The 20546-nt window shown below is 43.3% G+C and overlaps 1 protein-coding gene across 6 annotated transcripts in view; it reads right to left on the bottom strand.

The window, feature by feature from the left end:
• The window catches only part of CHD9 (chromodomain helicase DNA binding protein 9), a 234466-nt gene that overhangs the window by 174657 nt on the left and 39263 nt on the right, over positions 1 to 20546 (bottom strand). For 2 of the 6 annotated variants that reach the window (XM_078438704.2, XM_078438710.2), the window contains exon 1: positions 6022 to 6182. The exons of 1 other annotated variant lie outside the window; for it this stretch is intronic. The gene's annotated coding sequence lies outside the window, so the exon portion shown is untranslated. 3 more of the 6 variants (XM_078438709.2, XM_078438708.2, XM_078438706.2) reach the window with 3 other exon arrangements.

The raw sequence follows: 20546 nt of genomic DNA, 5'->3' as shown, positions 1-20546 counted from the left end.
ACAAGATGAAACATAAATATTTGTGTCATTATTTAGAGTACATGTCATACATGTCATTCAAAACAATATTGGTAAGCAAATATAGGATGGTCTCTGCAAGGACTCAAGTAAACTTTGTATACTACTGATTTTAACATGTGCTCACCAGATTAGAACTAAGTGTAGTCAGTGAATTCACTAACTTAAGCAACCTCTGAAATAAAATATTCCTTAATACTAGAAACCTCAGGCAACTCAGTTTATCTGGAGCTCAATTTCTTCATCGATAAAACAGACTGAATCAGTACACCAAATCTATAATCTTTAATTCCTAGGTTTGTTTTAGGTAAAGCTGTCCAGCTCCTTGACTGGAAGAAAAAATGTTAATGAATAAATATTTAATCGCCTAAAGATAAACACTGGAAAGATAACTACAAAATACATAAATATATGGAATTCCAGTTAATTCCATGAAAAAGTACCTTTTATTCAGTGTGTAAAAAGCACAAAATTTTAAGATAAAACAAAATTTATGTAAAATATATGAAACCTAACCATTATCTGAACCATTTTTTCCTTCTTATATAAGAATAAGATATATTAGCAGTTATCTTTCAGAAGCATAGCCATTGATTTCTAAGAGAATAAAATTCAATATACTTTATACTGCTGCTGCTTAGTCAAGTAAACTAAACTGAAATAACCACTGAACAAGAAAAATGATCTTTATTTTTCCCTTCAGATTTCAAACTGTGTCCCTTTGAGGCAATAACAATATTTAAAATTGCTGGTTAAAAAAAGTTTTAAGGGCACCTGGGTGGCTCAGTCAGTTAAGCGTCTGACTTCGGCTCATGTCATGATCTCATGGTTTGCAGGTTCAAGCTCCACATAGGGCTCTGTGCCAACAGCTCAGAGCCTGGAGCCTGCTTTGGATTCTGTGTCTCCCTCTCTCTCCCTGCCCCTCCCCACCTCACGCTCTGTCTCTCTCTCAAAAATAAACATTAAAAAAAAATCTTTTTTAAGTTTTAAAGTTTTTTTTTAAAAACTTACTATTTGCTTAGTTAGTAATGACAAATTATAAGAAATATCACCATCTACAGTTATTTGATAAATAATAGCTCCTAATGGCCTGCACTTAGGATTTTTACTCATAAGCACCAGAAGCCTCATTAAAAATGATAAATTTAATATCAGACTGCCTACAAGCTAATAACTTTAAAGAGTGCCACTTTCTTGAGAACATCAAGATTACAAGACTTGTATTCTGTGCCATCACCCAAATAATATCGAAACCCATCTGATACTACATTCAGGTTAATTTTTTTTCTCAAACCTTCTTATCTAATATAGTCTGTATTATTATATGCTACAAAGAACTGTATTAAATCTTTTTTCACAAACCAACTTTCAAAAACTAAAGTGTACTGTTAAAAATTAAGATCATTTCAAGTTCCTAATTCTCCTAACATAAATATGAAGCTTGCTTTTTCTTCTCAACATACACGCTAAGAGTACGGTGATGGTGTGGTGTTGCGTATACAGCTAAACCTACTGTAGCGGAGGCACGGATCGGTCAGATAAAGGTAGTCCCCCTCCCCTCACTCTGCCTTCTAAAGCTCTTGCCTGGAATGGTGTTCAAAACTTAATTTCTTGCCAAACTTCTTTCTCCCCTCATGTTCAACTCAGAAAATCTCACCACCATCTTTCTAGGTCCTCAAGCCAGGGACCTGGAGGTCACTCTGACACCTTTCCTTTAACCTCCAATCTGTCATGAAGTTGTCAACTCCCCTGCGACTCTCAGCTCTATCAAACTAGATGATATTGCTACCCTAGGGCCAGCTCCCATCATCTTACCTCAACGACTGTACGTAGTAGTCTTTGCTTCCATTTTGCCTTTCTCTAATCCATTCTTAACTAGTATTAGTCTTAAAATCTAAGGCATTCAAAATCTCTGCTTCAAAATCTTCAATGACTCACTGTAACATCCTCAGTAAAACCCAAGTCTTTAATGTGCCCTGCAAGGCCCTATATGATCTGCACTCTGCCTATCTCTCATCTTACATGGTTCTCCTTGATTATTATACTCCTGCCACTTTGAATTTCTTTCATTTCTTCCAACATAATTAAGTTCTTTCTTGACTTCATATTCTTTTCTCTTCCAAGAAACCCTTTCCCTATCTAGCTTCTTAATCTTTGTCTTGACTTAAAAAATATCACTACCTAAAAGAGGCCTTCTCTGACCAATCTCAAACCCTCCCCATTTTTCTCTCATAGCATTTTTTTCCTTTACTGAATTCATCATAAACAGTAACTTTACATTTGTTATTTACATGTTCCCACTATTAGACTGTAAATTCTACAAAGGCAGGGATAAATAAATTTATTATGCAATATAATAAATAACTAAATAAAGGAATCTCTTAATAAATAAATCTTTTTAATGAATCAATACATGTGAGTGACCTGGAGTTCAGAGAATAAATCATAGCTTAAAGTGGCTTCCGCTTCTCTGGGTTTCCCCTTAATCACTTGATCAGCTTTCCAACTGTTTCTACAAGACCAGTGCTCTAACTCCTGAGCTATGGAGCCAAGCGCACCCAACTGTTTCTAAAAGGGAAGAGCCAAAGGTGTTCCTGCAAAATTAAAACCAATTCAGTAGGGGGAATGTCAGGAAGTTGTATGTGATACGTCAAATAAGTGAGACAAATTATAATGCTATGGTCATGGGAAGGAGAAATCCCTAAGGGCCACAATGACAAAAGATGACCTTATTCACAGGGTGGAATCTGACCTGAGTATTCAGACTGGTAAAATTCAGGGGCAGAATGTAGGGGAGCAAAGCCCAAACAAGTAAACAGAAACACAGTGTCAGAAGACAGTTATAAAACTGGAATGTGGCAACTTATATTCACAAAGTAAATTAGCGTAAAAAAGCTAAATCTTCTATCATGTAAGAAATCTGCATATGGTTAAGACATGTTAATCATCTTAACACCAAGACAGCTACAAAACATTTAAAAGGTTACAGTAAAATCGGTCTATCTCCTCAGTGTTCATAAATCTCTTCTGATTCCAATTTTTGGCTTTCAAAGTTTTTCAAACACTTATGACAAGCAGCTTTCATTATTAGTTTCATAATTCATTTTCAGTCTAACCAAATGCCTTAAGTTTCCATATTCTTACCAATGGTCTTTATTTCCCCAGCATATATATTATTTCAGTCATATTTATTTTTCCTTCATACTTTGACTTCTCTAGGATTTCGTTTTTGTCTTCTCTGTCAAAGTATTTAGTTGACTTTTACTTCTACTACATTTGTATCAGTGACAAACACATCTAACCCTTCATAATATCTAAAATGTTCACATGTACCAAAATTTTTATTTTACTATTGAAACTTCAACAGATTTCACTTCTGTCATTCTTCTTCAGTTTCTGACTCTTAATTTTATACATTAAGCCCCTCCTTGACTTCTACCTTGTTTCCATAGGTAAAGTGCCAACGTCTAGTTCAATGTCTTATAGAAGGCATTCAGTTACATCAGAAAATGGGTTTGGAATTAAAAGTTTCTAAAGATACTTCCAAGTTGAAAATTCTATGATTTTATTAATCTTATATCATGGGATTTTTTTTTTTTTTTAACAACACTGCTTTCTTATCTTTATTCATGCCTCCCACGTGACCTTATTCTTTTAAAAATGTTCTTTTCAGGTAAGGCCAACTATGCCACTATTTGTTTCAAAACCTCTGCCTTTCCATACACTTCAACCCAGGCGTAAGTTTTATATTTCAGAGGACATATCTCTTGGGACACTCAGAATCACAGAACTATAAAACTCAAGAAAACTTAGGTTCACAGAAGTTACAAAACTTGAGTACAGCTACACAGCTAGTAAAGTGACAAAACCTGATTCTCTCCAGTCAGAACTCCTTCTAAATCAAGAAGGCTTAACAATGTATTTTCCTAATGCTATTTCTTATGTCCTTAGGATATTTTCTCCTAGTTATTCAATCACAAGGTTTTTGTTTTTTAATTCTACAACAACCACTCTCCTAAAACCGTCCAGAATGAGAAAGATACCTGAATCTAATCTGGGAGGCAATTTTTTAAAATTTTTCTCCCAAAGCACTTCATGTCTGTATTATATGATCTGTGGTTTACAGGAAACTCACTAAGGGCTGAGACCTGCTAATACCTTGTAGTACACTGTAACTACTTAATGTGAAGTGTCTAAGCAATACAAGCAAAGGCCAAGTCCTGGAAGATACAAAATGCATGTTTAACTTGCTTAGAGCAATAGATGTTTTTCAGTTAACAAATATTTATCCAGTATGTATCCTACGGAAGACTCTTTACTATTAGCAAAAAGTCCCACTTAATTTCAAGTTCTGTAAATCTAACAGAAATGAAGAAACGCTATGTTCATCCTTTTGCACTGAAACCCCCTCCCCCAAAAGACCAAAACACACACACTCGTGCCCACCTACACACTGCTCCCTCTGCAATGTGGAGTCCCCCACCCCCACCCACCCCAGGTAAGTTCACCTTCTGTACATTAAAGTGTTTGTGGACCTAGCCGTTCTTTTGAAAAGTACCTGTGCAATTATGCACAGTTTAGCTAGAGTAATACTACACAGGAGAAGCCCTTTTCCCCCCCTTCAAGATGGTAGTTGGTTAAGTAGAACTGGAGTTGGAAACCAGAGAAAGGGAAAAGGTGAAAAGTAGCATGCAAAACTGAGAAACTAAAATGTGATAGTGATTTTATTAACGAAAATAAACTTTATTCAATACGGGATGATTCTGAGGTAGTTCTGAGCATTTCACACAATGGGTAAAAGTCACAGTAGTGTCAATCCCAGACTCCCAGGAAAAGTTAACTATGGAACACTGTTAATACCACAATTTAAGAAATTTTTGGTCTACTTTGTTCTGAAAAGTTTTATTTTTCTGAAAAATTAAAAAAAAAAAAAAAAGGCAAAACAGAACTAAAAAAGGAACAAACAGAAACCACTCTGAGCTGGCGACTGCGACGACAGGCCAGTAAGACACCCAGGCTTTCCGGGTCGTGCTTGGCTTCGGGATGGATGTCCGCGAAGACAGCCCTGGAACCACCCATCACGTCCCACACCCAGAGCCCAAGAAAGCGGCGGCGGGCTCCGGGCCCCGCTGCAGACGTGGAGCGGCCCTCGAGGCTGCCGCTCGGGGCGAGGGATCCCAGCGGGGTGGGGGTGGGGGCAGTGCGGTCGGAACCCGGCCGGCAGGGCCCGGGAAAGCGCCGGGGGACGTCCCGGGCTCGGGGGCACCCAGCTCGCGCGGGACGCCCTGTCATGAGTCACGGAGGCGAGAGAGCGGGCGGGCGGGCGGGGGGAAGAGGCTGCAGGATGGAGGGAAGCCCGACCCTCGGGAGGGGAAGCGGGCGGGCCGGGAGGCCCCGACCTCGCGCGGGGCGGGGACGCCGGGCCCTGCCCACCCTGCCCTCACCTCCGCCCGACGCAACAGGCGCGGCGGCCGGGTCCCGACCCCGGGGTCTGCGGGCAGCGGGGAGGGGTGGGGGTGGGGGGGCGGGGGCAGCAGCCCGCAGCCATGACAGGCGCGGGGCGGGCCGCGGGCGGGCTGGGCCGCACGTGCGGGCAGCGCCCCCTCCCCGGCCTCCCCGCGCGCCCGGCCGTCCCCGGGCGCGGGCCCCTCACCTCCAGCGGCGGCGGTGCGGCCCGGCCTGCCCCGACCCGCCCCCCCCCCCACCACCCCCTCCCTACCCCCGGCCGAGCGGCGGCGGCGGCGGCGGCGGCACGTACTCACCGCCGCTCGCTGGCTCTCGGGCTTCGCCATGACTGAGGCGCCCCCGCCGCCCCCCGCCTCGACCGAGACTGACACGCGCGGCTGGCCGGGCGGGGGCGGCCTCAGGCGACCACCCGGCTGACAGAACCCGCCCCCGCCTCTCCCCACCAGTTGAACAGCGACCGCCGCCCCGCGGTGCCCCCGGGCTTGCTCCCCACGCCTGGGGCGGCGGGTGGCAACGGCGGGCGGCGGCGGCACTTACCGGCGGCGCGGCCAGGCCCCCCTGTCAGCGCGGGGCCGGGAGGGAGAGGAGGGAGGAGTGAAGGGGCACCGCCTCCCCCGCGCCGCCACGCACCCGCCTGATTGGCCCAGTTCACTCCCCCAGCGCGACCCCACCAGCCCCTGCGAGCGGCACTCCGGCAGCACCGGCGCGCCATTTGCATATTTGTGCCCGCGCCGCTGATTGGCCGGGGCTCGGAGGGGCGGCCGTGACCGCGGCCGCTCCCGCCGTCGCTCCTGCCGCGTCGGGCGACCCGGGAGGGAGGATCCCTCTCGCCGCTCCGCTTCCCCCCCCCGCGGCCCGGCCCGACCCGGGGCGGAGGACGGCGGGAGGCGGGGTCGCCGCCCCGCTCCAACATGGCCTCGCCGCGCCGCCGACCCAATCGCCGGTGCGGTTACTCCCGGAGCCCCGGGCGGCCTCGGGGCGGGGAAGTGTTGGCTCCGGGCGCCCTCTGGCCGGAGCGCGGGGCAGTGCAGTGGCCCGGGCTCCCCTCGCCGCCCCGCCGCGGCCGCCACGTCAGGCCGCGCCCTCGCGACGGCCTCTCCCCTCCCCGCGGCCCCGCCGCCACGTCAGGCCCGGCGGGCACGCCCCGGCCGCGAGCTGACCAGTGGCGGGGTCGGCGCCGAGGTCACTCACGCGCTGGGCATCTCTCCGCCAGCCCGGGGCCAGCCGGGAACCGAGAGGGTTTCCTGAGCCTCCCTTTTCAAACGGCGTGGGTTCGGACCCGCGTCCTTCTGCTCGGCCACCGCCGCCGTGACACACGCCCGTGCTGTAAAATCGGGAGCAGGGAGAGGGGCGCCGCGATGATGCAGCGATTCTGCCCAGGTGCTAAGCACCTGCCATGGAGAGAAGAGACCCAGCCCCAAGTCCTGATGCAGAGAGCGAGCGAGCGAGCGAGCGAGCGCGCACCTCAAGTGGTGGAGAGCTGGGGCTGACACCTAGTCTTCCCGGTGTTAAGGCCCACGTTCTGATTTGCACAGCGATGAAGGGAAAGAAAGAACAAACAGACGGGGGGGGGGGGGGGGGGAGGAAGAAAGAAAGGAGGGAGACAGGGACATCGGTCTAGGAGTAGGTGGCCTACTAGAAAACCACTGGCCGAAGGAGTTGTGGGGACACCTTGGGTTCCCTCTCGCTCTGTCACTAATTAACTGTGTGACCTACATTAAATCATAACATGTCCCAGAGCCTCGGTTTTCCCTTCTGTAAAATGAAGAGGCTGGGCCAAATTTTCCAAAAGCCTTCCAGCTGTAACTAAAATTCTAACGGGTCTCTTTCAGGCTCTGTGCTGGCTCCCATGCCTAATTAAAGCTTTAAAATCCACATTAGAACGGGTGGTAGACAAAATAATGGGATGTTAGAACTTCAGTCTGTCTACCTTATGTTTGTTCGAAACTGTTTACCGGTTCAAATCCAGTGTGGGCGATATTCAGCATTCACCTTCCAGTTGACAGAAATCTCTTGAGCTGCAGACTCCACAAAAGAAGCATAGAGCAATGTCACTGTGCTTGTTTATGCCTGACCGGAACGGAATGGCTGCGGTATACAGAGTGCTAGTTGCCAGGTAATTTCATTCTTCATATTCCCCATGCAGGCCCTCCAGAGTGGATCAACACAAGTCTATTTAGCTCAGATATTGAAGGGGCTCGGAGGAAACCCTGCTGAGGGAGAAGTTACAATTACAGCTTTGATTCCCCTCAAGGATACTTAATAACAACCACATACTAGGCTGAGAATGCACAGAAACAGTTCAACCCCAAGCTCCCTACACTACTTATTTGAATACTCCTTTAGTTTGTAAATTCAACCTGTTGAATAGAATTTAAGGCCAGTAACATTTATCTGCGATCAAACAAGAGAATAAGATATCCCATATCTTGCCTAAAACTTGAGCTCCTTTTTACAGAACGTTTCTCCCCAAGAAAACTCAGGTTTTCTTGAATCTTTGAAAAAGTACTTACACTCAGTGATTAAAAAGCATCATTATCATTATCAACATCATTGTATTCTACTATGATCAGTGGATGCCTTCAAAAGTATGTAGAGGGGTGTTTTCATGTCGGCTCAGGTCATGATCTCACGGTTTTTGGGTCTGAGCCCCACGTTGGGCTCTGTGCTGACAGCACAGAGTCTGCTTAGCATTCTCTCTCTCCTTCTCTCTCTGCCCCTGTCCTGCTCCCACGCTCTCTCTCTCTGTCTCAAAATAAATAAAATAAATTAAAAAAAAAAAAGATGCAGAGCTATTTGTCCTAATGAAAAATGGCCTCTAGAAAGCTGTTACTTTAAACTTACATCTGTCTTTTTGTATGTCTCATTCCTCACTACCAGACTGACATTTCTCTATTTTTCTAGCTGACAACCTTCTTTCCTTTTTTTTTTTTTTTATTCTTCAATTTACTATGAATTTAGACACTGATAAACTTTCATTAGACTCTTGGGTTTTGAGTAAAGATCTTCTGTGGGATTCTCTTAAGCGCATCAGTTTTTGCGACATTTATTTTGACTTTTCAATGAGTGGTTTTTCACTTATTTTAAAAAAATTGTTTTAATGTTTATTTTTGACAGAGAGAGACAGAGAGCACACGCGCAAGCAGGGGAGGGGCAGAGAGAGAGGGAGACACAGAATCCGAAGCAGGCTCCAGGCTCTGAGCTGCTAGCACAGAGCCCAACGTGGGGCTCGAACTCAAGGACCAAGAGATCATGACCTGAGCTGAAGTCGGACGCTTAACCAACTGAACCACCCAGGCGCCCGTTTTCACTTCTTTCTTTTTTTTATTTTTTCTTTTTTCTCTTTTCTTAATGTTTATTTTTTAGAGAGAGAGAGAGGGAGAGACAGAGTGCAAATGGGGGAGGGGCAGAGAGAGAAGGAGACGCAGAATCTGAAGCAGGCTCCAGGCCCTGAGTTGTCAGTACAGATCCCCACACGGGGCTCAAACCCACAAACTGTGAGATCATGACCTGAGCCAAGATGAAGAGTCGGACACTCACCCAACTAAGCCACCCAGATGCCCCTGTTTTCATTTATTTCTTAAATCTTAGTGGTATTCTTGGTAACTGAGGTTTCTGAATATACAGACTCTGAAAAAGCCATTGCAAAGGAAGGCTCCAAATCCCAGATTTAAAAGGCTAGATCAGTAAATAGTACCCTCTGCAATTTAATTAATTAATTTTTAAAAGTTTTATTTATTTAAGTAATCTCTACACCCCACGTGGTGCTCAAACTCATGACCCTGAGATCAAGAGTCGCATGCTCTTCTGATTGAGCCAGCCAGGTGCTCCTACCCTCTGCAATTTAAATGACCAAAAATCAGTATCATCAATAACACTGAAATCGAACGACACTGGCCTACCATTTCCATCAGGCAATGCAATGTCCAGAGGCAGGTGGTGACAATGCTCTCCAGGTCCCTCTATCCCACTCTAGAGTATAAATGGCTCCAGTCTTGGCCAATGATTTTCAAACCAAAAAGGTCCGTCCCCCTATTTGCAGACACAATGACTCAAGTCACCAGAAAGCCTGTGCTATGACAAAGACCAGTTCTTCACACTCTGAAGGAAACATTCTACAAGTGCATCCAATAGGTACCATGTACTTAAGTTTAATTAGTCATAGGCAGTGTTAAGGGTTTACATTCCCTGTTTCATTTTACCTTCACAGCCAGTGTATGAGGAAAGGACTCTTTTTCCCCCTGTACAAATGAATAGGGTCCAAAGTCTTGCCCTGGTTACACAATCATTGAGTGGCAGAGACAAGATTCAAACTTAGAGCTGTCTGGTCCTAAAGCCTGTAACTCTTAACCATTACATTGTATCCCTCCTCTCTGTCTAGTTTCCAATTCCATGTTTAGCAAGCAACCTCTTGGCAACTAATCTGGCATTTTAGAAGGGGGAATTTCCCTACTGGCATTTTGGGTCAGGGCGCCAAACAGGAAATATCACAAAATGTAGCCATCAGATGACATTTTCTTGCAAGTTTGAGGAATATGAACTCCTGCTCTGTCACCTGTTCACTTTTGGGGGAAACTGATGTACTCAAGATCCCAAAACTCACCCCATAACTGTTAGAATGGCTATTATCAAAAAGACAAGAAATAAGTGTTGAGAGGATATGGAGAAAAGGGAACCCTTGTGTACTGTCGATGGAAACGTAAATTGGTGCAGCCGCTATAGAAAAACAGTGTGGAGGTTCCTCAAAAATTAAAAATAGAACTACCAAATGATCCAGCAACTCTTCTGGGTTTTTATCTGAAGAAAACAAAACACTAATTTGAAAAGATACATGCCCACCCCCCGCCTTGTTCACTGCAGCATTATTTACAATAGCCAAGACATGGCAACAACCTATTTTTTAAAAGTCTCTTTATTTAAGTACTCTTTACACTCAAAATGGGGCTCGAACTCATGACACCAAGATCGAGAGCCACAGGCTCTCGACAGGTGCCCTACCCTAAGTGTCTATCAATGGAGAAACAGATAAAGGCAATGTGATATATGTATCTACAATGGAATATTATTCAACCATAAAAAGAAATGAAATCTTGCCCTTGTAACAACAGTGATGCACCTTGAAGGTATTAGACTAAGTGAAGTCAGTCAGACCAAGAAAGACAAATACCACATGATCTCATTTATGTATGAAATATTAAAAAAAAAAAAAAAAAAAAAAACACTACCAACCTCACAGATACAGAAAACAGATTAGTGGTTGTCCGAGGAGAGGGTAGTGGGTGGGAAAAATGGGTGAAAGGGGTCAAAAGATACAAACCTCCAGTTACAAAATAAGCCATGGGGATGTAATGTACAGCATCGTGACTATAGTTAACGATACAGTATTGCATATTTGAAAGTTGCTGAGAGAACCTTAGAAGTTTGCATCCCAAGGGGGAAAAATTTGTAATTACATATGGTGATGGATGTTAACTAGACTTATTGTGGGGATCATTCCCCAGTATATACAAATATCAAATCATTATGTGGTAGACTTGAAACCAGCCCATGTCAGTTATACCTCGAGAATTTTTTTAAAGGCCTACAACTGCAAAACTAAGGATTAGACCCTATCTCAGTGAGACCTGCAAAAGGGATGCCCACAGAATAGTCAAAAGATCCTTGGGGGGGGGGGGGGGGGGAAAGAAGAAGACTGAAATAAATATAACACTGCATGTTAACTACACTAGATTGAAAATTAAAAAAAAAAAAAAAAAAAAGATTCCTTTAGGGCACCTGGCTGGCTTAGTCAGTAGAGCATGCGACTCTTGATCTCAGAGTTGTGAGTTCAAGCCCCATATCGAGAACAGAGTTACTTAAATAATAATAATAATAATAATAATAATAATAATAATAATAGGGGTGCCTGGGTGGCTCAGTCGGTTAAGTGTCTGACTTCAGCTCAGGTCATGATCTCACAGTTTGTAAGTTCAAGTCCTTGCATCGGGCTCTGTGCTGACAGCTGGGAGCCTGGAGCCTGCTTCAGATTCTGTGTCTCCCTCTCTCTCTGCCCCTCTCCTGCTCATGCTCTCTCTCTCTCTCTCTCAAAAATAAATAAACATCAAAAAAATTTTTAAATAATAATAATTTAATTTAAAAAATTCCTTCAAAACAAGAAAGTTGAAGGACTCACACTTCTTGATTTCAAAACTTACTACAATGCTACAGTAATCCAGACAGGGTTGTACCACCAGGCACAAGGACAGATCTATATAGATAATGGACTAGAATTGAGAGTCCAGAAATAAACTTTTACATTTATGGTCAATTTATTTTCAATAAGAGGGCTAAGACATATAAATTGAGAAAGACCACTAGATATACAAATGCTAGAGAATGACCTGGACCCCTACCTTATACCATACAGAAAAAATAAATCAAAAGAGATCACAGACTTAAATGTAAGAGGTAAAACTATAAAACACTAAGAAGAAAACATAGGAGTAAATCTTCAGGCAATGGTTTTGGGTTTAGCCAATAGTTTCTTATATAGTGTATGACACCTTAACATAGCAACAAAAGGAAATAGAGATAAATTGGGCCTCATTAAAAGTAAAAAGTTTTGTACAAGCAACCAAAGAAAAAATAAATTGGTCATCAAACTAGGAAAACTTTCCTGAGTCAAAGGACACCATTAAGAAAGTGCAAAGATAGGGGCGCCTGGGTGGCGCAGTCGGTTAAGCGTCCGACTTCAGCCAGGTCACGATCTCGCGGTCCGTGAGTTCGAGCCCCGCGTCAGGCTCTGGGCTGATGGCTCGGAGCCTGGAGCCTGTTTCTGATTCTGTGTCTCCCTCTCTCTCTGCCCCTCCCCCGTTCATGCTCTGTCTCTCTCTGTCCCAAAAATAAATAAAAACGTTGAAAAAAAAAATTAAAAAAAAAAAAAAAGAAAGTGCAAAGACACCCACTCACTCACAGCATGAGAGAAAATATTTGCAAATCATACATCTGATAGGGGTCAAGTATCCAGAACATATGAAGACTTCTTACAACTCAACAATAAAAAAATACATAACCCAGATGAAAAAGAGTCAAAGTAGTTTTGAATACTTTGAACAGACATTTCTCCAAGAAAGATAAACAAATAGCCAATATGCACATGAAAAGATGCACAGCATCATTAGTTATTATGGAAGTGCAACTCAAAAATCACAATGAGATACTAGTTGACATCCATTAAATGGCTCTAAGAAGAAAGACAGGCAACAAGTGTTGATGAGAATGCGGAGAAACTGGAACCTTCACACATCGCTAGTGGAAATGGAAAATGGTGCAGTCATTTTGGAAAACAGTTTTTAAAAACGTTAAACAGTTATTAAATGACCCAGCAACACCCCCCCTGCAATGAAATCATATGTTCACGCAAAAACTTGCATACAAATGTTCACAACAGCATTATTCATCATAGCCCCCAAGTGAAAACAAACCATATGTCCATCAACTGATGGATAAACAAAAATGGTTTATCCACACACTGGAATATTTTTCAGCCATAAAAAGGATTAAGTACTGATACATGCTATAAGATGATTGAACCCTGAAAACACGCAGCGTGATAAAAGCTAAATACGAAAGATCATATATTGTACAATTCCATTTATGTAAAATGTCCACAGTGAGCAAATCCATAGTGACAGAAAGGAGATTAGTGGTTGCCCAGAGCTGAGTTGGGGGAAAGGGGATGAAGAGTGGAGAGTGGCTGCTAACAGTAGTTTTGGGAGGTGGGGAAAATGCTCTAAAATTAGTTTCTGGAGATGGCTGCACAAGTCTGTGGAAGTGTGAACTTTATGCTAAGTGAATACTATCTCAATAAAGCTGTTTAAGAAAGCGATGTCTAGCCAGCAGCTTCCAACTTTGTACTTTAGTATTATATGCATGAAATCCAACATATATATCCAACAGATACATTTTAATTATATTTATCAAATTATCGGCGGCAAATAATTTATTTTTATTTTTTTAATTTTATTTTTTAAATTTATTTATTTTTGAGAGAGAGAGAGAGTGCAAGCAGGGGAGGGGCAGAGAGAGAAGGAGGGAGAGACTCCCAAGCAGGCTGCACACTGTTGGTACAGAGCTGACAGGGGCTTCAATCCCACAAACCGTGAGATCATGACCTGAGCTGAGATCAAGAGTCAGACTCTTAATCGACTGAGCCACCCAGGTGCCCCAGCAAATAATTTTTTAAAATCCGAAGACTGAGGGGCGCCTGGGTGTCTCGGTCGGTTAAGTGTCCGACTTCGGCTCAGGTCATGATCTCACGGTTCATGAACGCGAGCCCCAAGTCGGGCTCTGTGCTGACAACTGGGAACCTGGAGCCTGCTTCCGATTCTGTGTCTCCCTCTCTCTCTCCTCCTCCCCCACTCACGCTCTGTCTTTCTCAAAAATAAACATGAAAAAAAAATTTTTTTAATCTGAAGACTGCTGTTCTCATATTGGGCTTGTCAGTCTTGTGACTTTGCTATAATTTACTTAATTTACGTGCATTTAAATAGCTACACCAGGACTGGGTGCAGTGTCAATTATGGAAGAGATTACTATCTCCATATAAATATAAATTATTATTAATAAATACCTCATATAATAAATATGGAAAAATATGTGTATAAAATATCTTCCCAGTCATCTTTATTGATATTCACTTACAGGTTGAGGCACTAAGAAAATGTCCTTTCACAGACCAGTGATAAGTACTTATAAATGTTAAGGTATGCTTTTTTTTAACCTTTTACACATTTTATGAAGCTTCATGATTTAAACGTTTTATGCCCCATTATAGTGTAGAATATAACATAATCTCCATCTTTCTGCAATAACGAATACTAGCTTGAAGAGCTCAGACACTTTTCCAGTCTAGGAAAAGAATTTGAAAGGAACTTTAGTTGGTTCAGCAGTGAGTGAAAACTAACTTCACATTATCCTCTGGGAGTTGTGAAATCCCCTTAACTCAGTAAAGAATAGAGGTTCTTTTTAGGACAGGAGTGAAGGACATCACTAGAGAGCTCTTTAACCTTCTTTTTCAGGCTCTTGTTCAAGCAAATAGAAAAGAAGGCGAGGTAAGCTTTCAGCTGTAGCTTAAAGTACCTCAAAGATCATTTGAAAGCGTGTTCAGCACTGTTTTCAAATCTAGAGGCTGCTGATGATAACAATATCTAAAGGATGTGTTCAGCCAGGCAGCCGTTCTTTAGACTCTTACTCTTAGGCCTAGTTAATCAGGGACAGATCTCAGGGCTTCTACGTTTTATCCAGTTTATCTCCTGCTTTTAGCCAGGAATATACTTGAAAGCATGATCCTGCTTGGCAGTTCAAATCTTCCTGCTGTTTCGCTTTTACCAACAGTTGCTTGTCCTAATGGTGAAAGGTCTTCAGGAAAAAAGAGGTTTTGCTGTTTTCCTTGATAAGACATCACTGCTCATCCTTGAGCATCTCATTTGCTCTCTTGGTGCATCTGCTGTCTTTGGGTAACATAAGCTCTCCTGGAGAAGTTACTTCTAATCAAGTTTGGAGGGATCAAATGCGTGTAGTGCGGCTGCTACTTGAAAAATGAATTCATTGAACAAATATTTGAAGAGTATCCACGAAGTGCTAGGTGCTGGGTATACAATGAACAAGACAGACATGGTCCTTTGGCCTCATGGCCAATTGTTTTGCCATGTAAATACCCACCAATTAATTATTTTTACTAACTCTGGTAATACTTAACCTTCACTTCCAGGTGCCATAATTGTAGTGCTTCAAAAACCATGTACGATCTATACCACATAACATAAGAATTGATGGAAACCATAGACATGTATATTTCTAACCAACTGGCTTGTTTTATAGGCATTACGGGCATTTTATTTCAAGAAGAAACCCATCCTGATGCAATTTAAATCCATCTTGTCTTGTTTAAGCCTCAGAAAAAGAGAAAACTGTCCCAGGTTTCCTCTTGACTTGTTTTTCCTCATTAGTAGTAGCCATGACTATAATTCAGTCACCCTCTTTCCATGATCCCATCGGCTAAGTTTCACACTCCTACTTACGGCATGGGAAGAGCTTATAAAACCCCTATATTATTGTTAGAAATAAAAGAAATCCTTTAACAACTGCCACAGCCTTTTTTTTTCCTTTCAATAATTGGGTAAGTTTTTCCTCGCCTCATAAGAATTTAAGAAGGGCCATCTTTCTCATTAAAATCCTCTTTTAAAGCACTCCTATTTTACCCGGGCATCATTATGATCTCTTATGCAAAAGCAGTTGGAAATTATTGGAATTCTTGGATGTTCTGGTTGAGGATATATATTAATTACAGTTGTTTTCTTTGCATTGAACCCCATGGTTTGTTTTATAGAGTATGAGTAACAACATGCCAACCAGAAAAATTAATTCCAGGTTACGTGATTGAAAAAAACCATTTAAATTTAATAGGAGAGGGACCTCAGAAAGTTTGGCTAAAAATACGTGTCGGGGCACCTGGGCTGGCTCAGTCGGAGGAGCATGCAACTCTTGATCTCAGGGTTGTGTGTTTGAGCCCCATGATGGGTGTAGAGATTCCAAAAAAAAAAAAACAAAAGGAAAAGAAAAGAAAAAGAAAAACAACCTTTAAAAATAAATCAGTGTAGCTTTTTTTCTTTGGTTGCCATGAGATGTTAAGCAGTTGGTGAGCCTCCACAATTTAAGTAGAAGTCTTGTGTGAAAACAAGGAAGGGAGCTGGGTCTGTGTTTCTCAACAACAAGAGAGGCACAGAAATATTTAGGGTCTCCTACAGGCATAGAGCCGATGGCTCTGACCTTATACATGTCTGACAAACATTCCCCTGTCCAGAAAGTTTGGTTGGGGGGAGGCCTCAAAAGCAGCATGTCAGAGAATTGAATGAGTTCTCAAATGAGGCCAGTTCTGCCCCACTGATAGGCTGCATTCAAAGTGATGGTGAGCAACAAGATAAAAGACTAAAGAATGAGGCCAAATCGTCTGGATATCAAATGTATAATTGCATTTTTTTTTTCCTTTTCATAGCTTATCTCGGTGCCACGTAGGACTGCCGAATTTTTTTCTCATCGTCAGCAATTTTTGGCTAATACCGCGGAGACTTCTTTGTCCAGCACCCAGTACCCTGGCTCCGGCAGGATACTTCCCTTTGTGTTTCCTTGGCAGAGTGTGTCCTATTTGGCAAGAGCATACTGAGTGATCTGTGTGAACTGCAAGAAATGTCAGGCTGGCACTTGCTCACTATCTGCCACTCCTCTTTCGAGATAAAGGAAAGTGACTGCAGGCTTTTCTGCTCCTCAAACACACCACCCTCCTTGTCTCGGGACTTTTTCACCCTCTAGTCCCTCTGCCTTATCGTTGGCTCCAGGTACCCCTGCTCCTTCAAGTCCTGCAAAAATAGCTTCTCAGGGAGGCTTTCCTTGACCCCTAATCTCTCGGTTTGTTTCCTTCTTGACACTCCTGGCAGTCCTGTCGGTGTGTTTATTATTTGTCTCCGCCCACTAGAAAGAAAGCATCTGTTGACACAGGCTGTCTTGTTCCTGGAAGTATTCCCAACACCTAGAACAGAGGTGCTCAATAAATGTGTGTTTTACACTGAAGGAACTGTTCACCCAACATACCTGTAACGTCCTGGCAGGACAAGCTGCTGTCACTTGGGATTATCCCACCTGGTTTTCAACAAGACACTGGAAGCCGCCACCAGAGATTCTCACACCTCAGTGCATATGTAGAATCACCTGGGAAGCTTAAAAATTACCTTTGCTTAGACCCTGCCCTGACCGAGGGGCGATGAGTCTCAGGCATTAGTATGTTTGAAAAGCTCTCTGTATAATTCACTCATGTAGCCAAGGTCCCAAAGCACGGCTCTCAGTGACAGGAAACGGAATGATTACCTGACTACCAAGTTCTCATCCTCGTGAGCCCTTCCTGTGTCCCCTCTGTCTAGAGCGACCCAAAGCGTTCTTCAGACTACTCCTGCGGCTTCTAAATACCTGCCTCATTATCACAGAGGGGCAGAATTGGGCACAAACCATTTGAAGAATTAACCTCTAAGGAAAGAGAAAAGGCATCCAGGTAACCTAGGCTCATCTGTTAGTATGGGCTCTGAAAAGCTCCAAGCAAAGGGAGCGAGTTCCAGCGTTCTTCTCTTTTCCTTCATAAAAGAAAGCCATACATACACAAACCTCTTCACTTGGCTGTAGAAGTCAGAGGCAGCCAATCAATCAATGAATCATTCAAGCATCTGAGCTGCAAAGCAAACAAAAAACAATGTTCCCAGAAGTGGGAAGTATCCAAATTCCATTCTCGTCTCTGCAGGAAACAGAGGCCAGGTAGGAGTGGGCCCAGAAACACTTGCCCATATTTGGGGGACAGCTGGGTGGCTTAGTTGGTTGAGCGTCTGACTCTTGATTTCACTCAGATCAGGACCTCACAATTTGTGGGATGGAACCCCCACATCAGCACAGAGCCTGCTTGGGGTTCATTCTCTCTCTCTCTCTCTCTCTCTCTCTCTCTCTCTGCCCCTGCCCTGCTCATGGCCTCTCTCTCTCTCTCTCAAAATAAATAAACATCAAAAAAATTTTTAAAGAAAAAAAAAAAAAAAAAAGAAACACTTGCCCATATTTTTTATCATGGCAAACTCTAAACTTTCAGGCCTTATTTATAATTGGGACCTCTACTTTTTTTTTTAATGGAAAAACAATGGTTATTCGTGTTTTTCTCAAGCCATGCGATTAATAAACTGGCTTTTTTTTCTTTATTTTTCAAAATCACCATCAGAGATGTTAACAAAAACTAGGTTGATCCTGAAAGTCCACTGGTTTCCCCTCCAGTCAGAAAAGCCAACGACTCTAATAAAATGGAGAGGAACACAGGATTTATGGTAGAAATATCCGAGTTACCATGCAGGCGCTTCCACTTGCCAACTGAATGAATGATCAGAAACTTTTCTTGCCTGTGCAAAGAGAATCAACACTTCTGCTGCCTGTTTCACATTGTTGTTGTTGTTGTTTTTTTACAATGTTCACAAACATTCTCTGAAAATGTTACAGTGTTACCATCTTGGAGGTGAGCTTTTAAGAAAAAAAAAAAAATCCTGTGGTTACAGCAATTAGAAACACTGATCTAGGATATACTATGTGCCCAGCAAAGTGCTTAACAACAACAACAAAAACACAACTGTCCACAGTCAATGCTTGCCTTGTGCCACATGCTTGGCTTACACCCGCCACTAGGGTAACTGAATCCATTGGACCAGAACTTGAGGCAGATCAACAAACAGGGAAAGCAATTTCCTTTGCAGGAGAAACTCAGCTCAGCCAAGTGCAGAAATAACACTGAAAATCCACTTATTCATCCCCAAAAGTCTATTTCCACCCCCAGACCTAAAGTTCTCTCATTTCCCAATGACGAGGTCCAGACCATGGAAGAGACTATTCAAATTGAGAGACCCTTCTATCAGTCAAGATTAGGGCAACAAACTTGAATAGCTGTGAGTTCAACAAGCTTCCATTTAAGGTTTGTGGGTAGATGATGGGTTCCGGAAAGTTGAAAATTGACAGCAGTTTTGCAGTTGACTGTAGGGCAGCTTAAGACAGCAGAACTCCTGCCTCCTAACTTCTCAAGGCTAGAAACAACCTTAGAGAGATTGTCTGGTTGAGAATATGCTGGGACAGGTATGGGCTGAAAACCTATGTGATCCTGGTAAGCCTTTAACCTCATCCAGCCTTAGTTTCCTTATTTGTCAGTACAACAGACACAAAAATACCTCCCCTGCAGGGTTAATAATCTGAAGCTTAGAGGTGATATACATAAAGTCAGCACATATGAGACTATCAATAAATTATAGCTAATTTTTAAAAGTCAGTTGAGTGATTTTCTAGGGCAACTGGGTGGCTCAGTTGGTTAAGCATCCAATTTCAGCTCAGGTCAAGATCTCACGGTTCCGTGGATTGGACCCCCACATTAGGCTCTGTGCTGACAGCTCAGACCGTGGAGCCTGCTTCGGGTTCTGTGTCTCCCGCTATCTCTGCCCCTCCCCTGCTCGTGTTTGGTCTCTTTCTCTCAAAAATAAAATAAACATTAAAAAAAATTTTTTTTAATTAAAAAATAGGGGCACCTGGGTGGCTCAGTTGGTTAAGCATCTGACTTTGGCTCAGGTCATGATCTCACGGTTCGTGAGTTCAAGCCCCATGTCGGGCTCTGTGCTAAAAGCTCAGAGCCTGCTTCAAGATTCTGTGCCTTCCCTTGAAAAGGTGGGCCTACGCCGGCCGACTCCATCTTGTTCTGTGTCCTTCACCTTGACCACACCTCCTCCCCTTGAGTAACCCCCCCCCCCCTCACCTGCCTAACAGGACTCGGACCCTTCCCCAGCCAATCGGCTGAGGCCACAGCCATTACCTCACCAACTGCCCCTAGGCCCCAATAAAACCTTTGTCCTTTTGAAACTCGCTCTCTCTCCCCGGTATCTCACCGCTGCGTCGGTGCAGGTAGGGGACTGAGCTTGAGCTAGCTCAAATAAAGGCTCTTTTGCTTTTACATCGGACTCGGCTCCCTGGCGGTCTTTGGGGATCAGGAATTCTGGGCATAACACCCTCTCTCTCTCTCTCTCTGGCCCTCCCCTGCTCACAGTTTATCTGTGTCTCTCTCTCTCTCTCTCAAAAACAAATAAACATTAAAAATATTTTTTTTAATTAAAAAATAAAAGTCAGTTGAGTGATTTTCAAACTTATGAAATGTCGGTAGAATTAATCAAATCCTGTAAGTCAGGAAAAGTTTTTTAGTAGCAAATATGATCAAGACAGTACCACAAAAAGGACACACGTGTTCGCCAAAACACAGAAAGAAAATCCCCCCCAAACAAGCTATGAGACTGGGTAATGTGTCAGAATCCCTCCGATATTTGTCGGCTGCTTGTTGATTTGATCGACGCCTGAGGTTGGAGCGGGAGCAATTGTAACCAGACAGACAGTGGACAGGACAGCAGCAAATGGAGGAAAAGACCTAGTGTTCGTTCATTCAGATCAGCTGCAGACCTCTACTAATGACTCTCATA

The sequence above is a fragment of the Panthera onca genome, chromosome E2, assembly GCF_046562875.1.
Source record: "Panthera onca isolate mPanOnc1 chromosome E2, mPanOnc1 haplotype 2, whole genome shotgun sequence".
NCBI classification, from domain to species: Eukaryota; Metazoa; Chordata; class Mammalia; order Carnivora; family Felidae; genus Panthera; species Panthera onca.
The sequence above is the reverse complement of the archived record's forward strand: the minus strand, read 5'-3'. Positions and strand labels throughout refer to the sequence as shown.